Source organism: Pieris napi, chromosome 3, assembly GCF_905475465.1.
Source record: "Pieris napi chromosome 3, ilPieNapi1.2, whole genome shotgun sequence".
In the NCBI taxonomy this organism is placed as follows: domain Eukaryota; kingdom Metazoa; phylum Arthropoda; class Insecta; order Lepidoptera; family Pieridae; genus Pieris; species Pieris napi.
The window spans coordinates 1,076,227-1,085,678 of record NC_062236.1 but is presented as its reverse complement, the minus strand read 5'-3'; positions in this window follow the sequence as shown (position 1 = coordinate 1,085,678).

The window sequence follows — 9,452 nt, the reverse complement described above, 5'->3', positions numbered from 1 at the left end:
GAGCGTTAATCATTCCTTGTAGTTGGTTTGTATTTTCTGAGAGCAGGACTATATCGTCAGCAAATCTTAAATGACTCAAGTAACGTCCTTTTATATTTATGCCAACTTTTTCCCAAACAAGTTTACCAATGATGGCCTGTAGCACCGCTATGAAGATAGTTGGCGAGAGTGGGTCTCCCTGCCGTACACCTCTGCTTATTTGTATGGGTGGTCCAGTAGTCTCTAGCTTGACTCTGCTAGTACTGTTATCATAGATATTTTTTATGACTTTTATGTAGTCTAGTGGTACTTCTTGAGAGAGTAGCGTATCCCAAATTGATGAATGGAACAGAGAGTCAAACGCTTTTTGGTAATCGATAAAGGCAATATAGAGTGGTCTTTTGAACTCTTGGTATTTTTCTATCAACATCTCTAGCGAATGTATGTGATCCACTGTTGAAAAATTTCTTCTAAAACCGGCCTGTTCTGTAGGTTGGTATTTTTCTGTGCTTTCTTTTATCTTTTTCTCGATTATTGAGGAGAACAGTTTATATAGTGAAGGTAGTAGGCTTATCGGTCTGTAGTTATTTATGCTATTAGGGTCTCCTTTTTTATAAAGCAATATAATGTTAGACTCTGACCATTGCCGAGGTGTATTTGAGCTGTTCAGTATCTGGTTAAACAGTAGAGTTAGTGGTTTTGCTAGGAACTCGCATCCAGTTGTTATGATTTCGTTGGCGATACCGTCGGGGCCTGGGCTTTTCTCCGTTTTTAGTGTTTTAATCCCTTTAATCACTTCAGAATCTTCTATGCTTGCTCTCGTCTCTCCTCTATTTGTGTCTGGTAATTTATATCCATATTGGCTCGGTGTGCTGTATAGTTTCTTATAGAATGTTGTTGCTATTTTCAGTATATCTGATCTATTTTGGGTATTTTTTGTTTTATCTTTCAACTCTTCAATCCATAGTTTATGTGTTCTCAGTTCTTTGTATGCCTTCTTGACGCTGTTTGAAATATTAAGGTGATTTTCGAAGGTTCTTGTGCGGTGCGCCTTGTAGTCTAAGTAGATACATTTACTAATGAGTTTGTAGAGTGCTTTTAGTTCGTTTTTCATGGCTCTTGATTTTGGTTTTGTCTTTTGTAATTCTTGTCTTCTATAAATTAAGGCCTTTGTGCGTGCTGATAGTATCTGGTTTTTCCCTTGATTTGTATTGGGTGAAACCTCGTAGGCTTTTTTTAGGCTGGTGTCTATTGCGTTTATAATATTATCGTAGTGATTTTGAACGGTGTCCTCGTCTCTCCAGTTCTTAAGTAAGTTTGTTATGCAACTATTCAGCGTTTGTTTGTAGGCTTGTATTTCTTCTTCGTTTTTTAATTTGGATCTGGAGCATTGGCCGAACATACACCGACTTTTTGTTATGGGAAGAATGTTAAGTGTCGCTCTCATAGGTCTGTGATCCGAGGGGTAAGTGATGTTTAAAGACTGTATGTTGGATATGTTTTTGTGTAGAGTTGTCAAGATATAGTCTATTTCGTTTTTTGTTTTGCCATTAGGAGATCTCCAAGTCCATCTTTGTTTACTATTTTTTTTGAAGAAGGTGTTCATGATAGACAGATTATTCTCGTGCGCAAAATCAATGAGTCTATCTCCTCTACAGTTTCTATCTCCGTAGCCGTGGTTGCCAGTAGCGGCTTCATTAGGATTGGTTTGTCCTATTTTGGCGTTAAAATCTCCCATGACTATGATATTGTTATCTGAGAGTTGTATAGCTTTGTCGACAGTACTGTAGAAAAATTCCGACTCCTCGTCGGTCGACGCCTCCGTTGGAGCGTAAACTTGAATGATACTTAATTTTAAGTTATTGATATTCATCCTTAGCAACGCTACTCTTTCTGATAGTCCTGTGAAGCTTATGATGTATCGTTTTAGATGTTTTTTGACAATAAATCCTACTCCATACAATCCTGGCGTTTCTCCAATGTAGTATAAAATAAACTCGTCGTGTTCTTCAATCTTGTTTCCAAGTTTTCTAGTTTCTGATAGACCAATAATATCAAACTTTATATTTTTCAAACACTCTGTTAATTCCAATAATCGTGAGTATGTCGACAAAGTTCTAACATTGTATGTTATTATGTATAGGGTATTATGATGACTGTTTTTTGTACTGTTTGTTTTTATTTTCTCTGGAGGGTTTTGGTCGTGATCTTCCTCGGTGACCGGCCGGCTTGGAAGATTAGTTGGGGGAGTGAGGTAGTTTTTTATTTTTTTGTTGTTATTGATAATGGTTTCAGTTGTTAGTTTTTTGGTCGTTCTGTATTGGTTTGTACGTTTTCTCTCCTTATAAAGTTGAGTAGATTTTGGTTATTTTTCTTCTTTGCAGTTGGCGCTGGAGATATGCTTAGTTGTTTAGGAGGCGACTCAGAATTATTTCTTTTCCTTTTTCCACCGCCGAAGTCCTTTACTATGAGATTATCTCCCCTAAGAAATGCAATCCTCCCATTCCTTCTTTCTTCTTTTAATTTTGGCAAAAGTTGTTTTCTTTTTTCTAAAGTTTCTTTTGTAAAGTCCTCTTCGATATATATAAAAGGAGGTAGATTTTTCTTATTCTTAATTATCTCATTTCTTTTCCAGCATGTAACAAATGAGACAAGAATAGGCCTGGGTTTATCACGTTGCCGTTGTTCTTTTCCGATTCTAAAAGCGTTGTTAATTTCGTTACTTTCTATTGTAACTATTTTACGTAGGGTGGATACGATGGTTTCTACTGTAGAGTTTTGGGTTTGGTCTTCTTTTAGTCCATATACTATAAGGTTATTCCGTTTTTCGTATTCTTCTAGATGTTTAACTTTGTTTTCTAACTTATCTACTTGAGTTTTCAGCAAACTGTTTTCATCTATCAATATCTGCAATTTTTCTTCTAGCATTTCAGTGATATTTTTGGTTACTGTTATTGTAATGTCTTTGGTTTGTGTTGCCATTTCCTCTTTTATCTTACTCAAAAATTCCTTCATATCAATTTCCATTTTGTTTTGTATTCTTCAGTTCCAATTTTTATTATAATTTTATTTAGGAATATTGTATAAAAACAATGAAAAAATAAAAATATAAATTTAGGACTAAGACGGATTGGAACCCCGACTTCGGAGTGCATGTAACCACTACGTGTCTCTCCGAGCCACGCGTCGTTAGAAATATCAATTGAAATTAATGTTCATATGACTTCGTAAGTCGCGCTAAGTTAAAGCTGACTCACAGTTGTTTACTGCGTGCACTTTGTTCACGAATAATAAAATTATTTCATCACATTGATTGACGTTAATTTATACAAAACCTTAATATCCAACACTAACCCTATGCTATATTCTAACAATATTTATTTGTTATGATACAAGTATAAAGATACGAAGATGTACATAGTTAGTTAATGTTTTTATATTATACTATAATTAACTAATGTCCTAAATTAACTAAATTAACTAAATCTAATGTCCAATCTCCTATTATTTCGGCGATGTTAAACTTTGTAAAATAAATTGCACAGCAGTTATTTTGTTTTCACTAACAGTTAATTATATTCTGATAATTTTAAAAAGTTTATTGCATAAATGTTATCCTCAGGTAGTTTGCTGTCCTCCGATGATAATGTCCACTTCTTTTCCTTGTACGATTTTAGTGATTGGTATTGGTAACGCCCTCTATTGTCGGACCTCTGAAGTACTTATAAAACTTGACCGTCGATCGATCGAGGCGATCAAAGTGGACTTTGTTGTTATGGTATAGGCACTCTATACTAGATGGCGTTATCGACTATGCGCTATTGTTATCTTTTTGCATTCTCATTTAGCAAAAATAGGTTATATTTTTATTGATTTTGTTGTAAAAGTTCACAAATCTATAATTGATCGACACTTTAAATTTTCAGTAACTAATTTTGATAAAACCACTGTTATTTCGCTTCGACTGGGTGTCTCTTTTGATAGCACTTCGACTACTTTTTGATATTGCACTTTTTCACAATTTAGCACTGAGTCACTGAATAAAAAGCTTTGCCCACACTGTATGTTAATAGATGATTGATTATTTTCCACTTTTTGGTCTATACACTGGGTTAGGGTACACAATTATTTTTTAATGTTTCGATAAATACGGAGCTGATGTTGACAGCGGCATATGCGATCTACCCCTTTATCTCCCTTTATCTCTATCTTAGTCTTTATATTAATTGTAGATAATTTAAGCAAAACATCGATATCCTGTGAAACTTCTCATATATTTCGATGATTTTAATATGTATCTTTCTCTACATCAGTGAAGAAATAGACAAGAGTTTTTTTTTTTAAAGACATTTCACACCAATTGACCTAGTCCCATGCTAAGCAGGTGAAGCTTGTGTTATGGGTACTAGGCAACGGATATACATACATATTTTACATAGATAGACATATAAATACATATTTAAACACCCAAGACCTAAGCACAACACCAAATGCTCATCACATCGATGTTCGTCTCTGCCGGGGATCGAACCCGGGACCCATGGATTCGCAGTCAGGGGTACTAACCACTAGACCAATGAGTCGTCCACCAAGAGTGACAGTTAATTGTTTACGTTTTGTATACAATATTTTCAAATGTTTACCTAATACAAAATAAAAACCCTTCAAATTATTGACCATAAAATTTTCATTGTTATAATTACAAAAATACGTCTCATTAAGTGACAGGCAAGCGTCAATTAAACGTGAAATATAGTCCTCGGAGATTTTCCGAGAATTTCCTCCCGGGGAAATCCCCCAGTGGGAGGGGAACCCCCTATCTCATTAGTGCAGTCGTGACTGTACAATTTCCGAAACAGACACCAATTGCTTAAATAAAAATGGGTAAACTATAATGAGGTATTTATTACGGTTATTAATTTGCTTTGTTATTAAAAGTTATTAAATTTATGCACAAATTAAAAAGATTTTCGTTAGATAACTAGATATAACAGTTAGACAATTATTATTTTCAGACCTGTTTTTAACAGTAATTTTATCAATGGGTAAAAATTTATTGCATAGTTTTAATTGCAGCAGTAATCAGTATTGGCCTAGTGACTTAACCGTGCGACTCATCCCTAAGGTCGCAGGTTCGATCCCCGGTTGTGCACCAATGGACTTTCATTCTATGTGCGCATTTAACATTCGCTCGAAAGTGCGTTGCGTTACATTGAGTCCCGCCTTGGACGTAATATGCGCGTGACATTTCTATATAATTTAATTGCCAAGCTATTTTAAATCTGATCTTTATACAATACAATTTTGTTAATGGCAATATTTTACTAAATATAATACTTGTTAAAGTAATATTTTGAGAAGAATTTACTTAAAGAAATACTTCTTTAGGAGTTTTAAAGAAGCAATTATGCCACAATACCTATTAGCGAGATCCACTAAACAATTTTCAACTTTGTGATTCAGATGAGATGTTAACTATAATGATGATTAAATATGCAATTCTTATAACTATTAGTTATGTAGTTAAGTTACATGTATATTTTAGTAAATAATTAGAAGCGTAAACTAAATGTTAGCAATCATTGCACACTTGAAGCCAAAATGAGCCCCTTTAGTTTTTCCCACACTCATAAATTGTAATATAAAATTCTTGTTTCCGATAATGTCCAAAAAGATCGAATAGTATTGAAGTGTCACTTAAAGGTGATATCAGACGGTTCACTCGGATGATTGTTCACTCGAGTGAATGCTTCAGTTTTTTTCATTCTATGTTCACACGGCTTAGACGAAATGATACAGAAATGAACATTCATTGTTCTTTCTTTTAAATATGTCATCGAATGAAGTCGTACGTCTTGGAATTAGTTTAATTTGTGATCATTTAATCAAAGAGTTGACAAAAAAGTAGCAAAGAAAACGTCGACGGTGGTGGGTGCGACCATGGATTGAAAGAAGAAATTTATTTTTAAAAAAAAGTAATTTATTTTGATCGTTCCACTTGAACACCATTTTGCCGCATGAAAACAATATAATAACACACAGAAAAAAAAAGTTATAACTTCGTCGACAACGTGATGTCCGTCGGCTACAGGACTCGAAACAAAATGGCCGAATCCGAATGAACGTTCTCTCAGTGTTCAGACCGTTCATTTCTCGTTCATTCGGAGTGGGAATGAAAGATACCGGATGCCAATATCCAACACTGTTGGATCGGTTCACTAATGAATTCATTCGGCACTCGTGTTTCATTTTTTGTTCAGACATTTCATTTCGAGTGAAATGTACCGAATGAAAGGTGAAAATGAACAAAAAATGAACCGTCTGATATCACCTTAAGATCCCTTAAATCGGCCGAGTTAGTTTTTTGTTAGCATCGCAACCCCACTACACCTAATTTTATGTTAGTTATAAGCTCATGTACAAAACGATTAAAGCCAGTTGACACCCAGCTCAAAGTGTTTCATTTAACATATATTTGAACATATCTCCAACAACCGCCACCGTACTTAACTCGGGTAAATAATAAAATTTTAATGCGATCTAAATAACAGGTGTTTATAACTTTCAAAAGAAATTTCTTTTCCACGAAGGTTCGTAACTTTATAAGTATCACTCCAGGGTAAGCACTGTTTGTTTTTAATTAAATTGTTTTCTCTGGAATTATGTTACGCTTGTGATCTTGTTTTATTTTCTTGGTATTGTTTATGTACGTATTATGGTTACAATCATTAGGTCTATCCGCGGCTATAAATATCTTAAGAATAAACGTGCAGTGATGTATAGTGATTTCATATTTAGGGTTTAATTTTGAACCATTAGCTAATGCTGAGTTTCTTGACAACCAATACTTTTCCGAGCGGCTTGATCGCTTGGCGTTGCGTAAAGATGTAGGGTATCTCTGCATCTTCTACCGCATTTACCACGGAGAGTGTTCAGAGGAGTTGTTCGGCTCAGCTGAGTTTCTTCGTCGGACCTCGATCATCCGTTCGAACGTCCGTTGTTCCATAACTGATCGTATCTGAGGAAGTTTTTACCGCGCACCACCACTATGTGGAACCTGCCTTCCCATTGAAGGTTTTCCGAACCAATTTGACTAAGGGTCCTTCAAGAAAAGAGTGTACCAATTCTTAAAAGGCAGGCAACGCACTCGCGAGATATCTGGCAATGAGAGTTGTTAAGGGCAGCGGTATCACTTAACCGAGAGTTTTTTACGCAGGCTTTTTCTCTCGGCCTACACCCTCTGTCTTCATTGCCGATGAGTGGGGATGCCTACAAATTCAAATTGAATGACGTGGAATAAGTGATACATGTATCTTATGTTCCATAATAAACATATTTTTTTTATTTTATAACAACAGGTGAGCCTTCTAGCCGTTAATTGTCTCCTGTTCTATAAAAAAAAAATATCGCACACTCAAGTAGCAAGGTGACACGATGCTCGTAGAAAAATAATATAGTTTTATATACTCTGTCAAATTGACTTTGACACATTGATAATTTACAACCTGTAAGATGTCTATGATATAGCGTGGTGTTGCCATTCTAATAAAACAAATGACATCGTGTTCCCTTATTACATTATCTGTGATATCTATAAAATCTTATTAAACCCGCTTAAAAATAATACCTACATTTTAAGTACCAAGTATTTATAAGTGAAAGTATAATGTCGACTGCTATGTCTAGATTTATTTTTGTGATTTTTTCCTACAAGTACAATTGTTCCCAAGGTTATTATGAAATGAGGGCCCTAAAAGTGATTATCCGTAATATGGCCGGGCTCCACATTAGAACCGTCGTAAAGCCTAACAGTCTGAACACGTTGCTGTAAGATCACATGTTTTATTCTTAGTCTTCGTTCTGACTTGGGTGAATATATATTTAGAAAAACATTTACATACGTTTATCAAAGGGTCATAAATATTTTAAATACTCTTTTATGACTCGTAAAAAATCTGTGTGTACTCAAATGAATTAAAATTTTGCACCACTCTAGCGCACACACGGTACTTTGTTCTACAGGACACCCAAAAAGGGCTGTCATCGCCTATAGACAGTGATTTTTGTGGGGTACCGGCGTTTGAGGGAGGAATATACTCTTTCTTTAAACAATTGGAGGTCGTATCTCCCAGGGAAGATCCCCCACCGGGAGTCGATTCCACATTTCGCAAAAGAAAGTGTGTGAAGAGGATTCTGGAAAACATCCTGGAAGGTAAATATTACAGCTTTTTATGAACTAATTGTATAATTACAACTAAGCTTTCCTCGATGATAGATTTGTAAACAATATCATAAGCTTTATAGTAATATTGCTTGGAGAAATATCTTTCTCTCTCATGTAGTGTAGTCATAGCATTATTACAATTATTTGGTAACAACGTATTCGTATTTAGTAGGCAAACGTCTTGTGTCTCATTAAACAATGATTAAATTTGCTACGTTTTCGTTACATTGTACAAATACGGTACATTTCGTCTACCATTGTTAGAACCTGTTACACTGTGTAGTCTAAAATTAACGGTTATATTCACAATATTCTGTTATAATGGTGTATTTAATTATTGTTATTATTTTATAAGAACAGAGGGCAAACGGGCAGGTCCTTTTAAAAATTGGCATGCTCTTTTCTTGAAGGACCCCACGTGTAATTGGTTCGGGAATACTTCAGTGGGCAGCTGGTTCCACATAGTGGTGGTGCGCGGCAAAAACTGCCTTAAGAAACGCGCTCAGTTATGAAACGATGGACGTTGAGGTGATACGGGTGGAATTTCGTATTCTGCTTAGACGTCCGTTGATGGACACTCTCCATACTGTCAAGTGGAAGGAGCTGGTATAGGGCAGCTCCCGCCCAGAAGTGAGAACAGTACTCCATGTGGGGACAGATTTGAAACCAATTGCTGGGTTTGAGTGGCATACATCGAGATGACCTTCGTTGCATGACAGAATGTTGTAAGTGAAACGTACCACAGCTCTGTGCCATTTGCCCTTTTTATCTTGAACTAGGCTCCATAAAGAAAAGAGCGTACCTATTTATAAAGAGCTGTGTAACGCACTGGACTATTTTTATATTGTAACCCGTTGATTCATATAAAATAAATCAGTTTAATTGAACCGTTTTAACTGTCTTTTAGTCGCTGACGCTTATGGTCTAAGATCCCGCTATACAACGACCTTCACCGAGATGCTTATTTAATGAAACTTATTTTATATATAATTTAATATGTCAATAAATATAATCCATATGGGTTGCCTAGCAAATTTCAGTCCAGAGTATTTTTAATTAATTTAAAAAAAAAATATTTTTTCAAACATTTCACCGGTATGATTATTAGATAAATTCTATACCAATCGAAAGTATGAAGCCCATAGAATATGCAAAAGTTTTTAATCAATTAATTATTTATGTGTATATTTTTTATGTGACACTAAAGTATATATACATCTTTAGTATAAAAGAAGGTTATAGTGATACA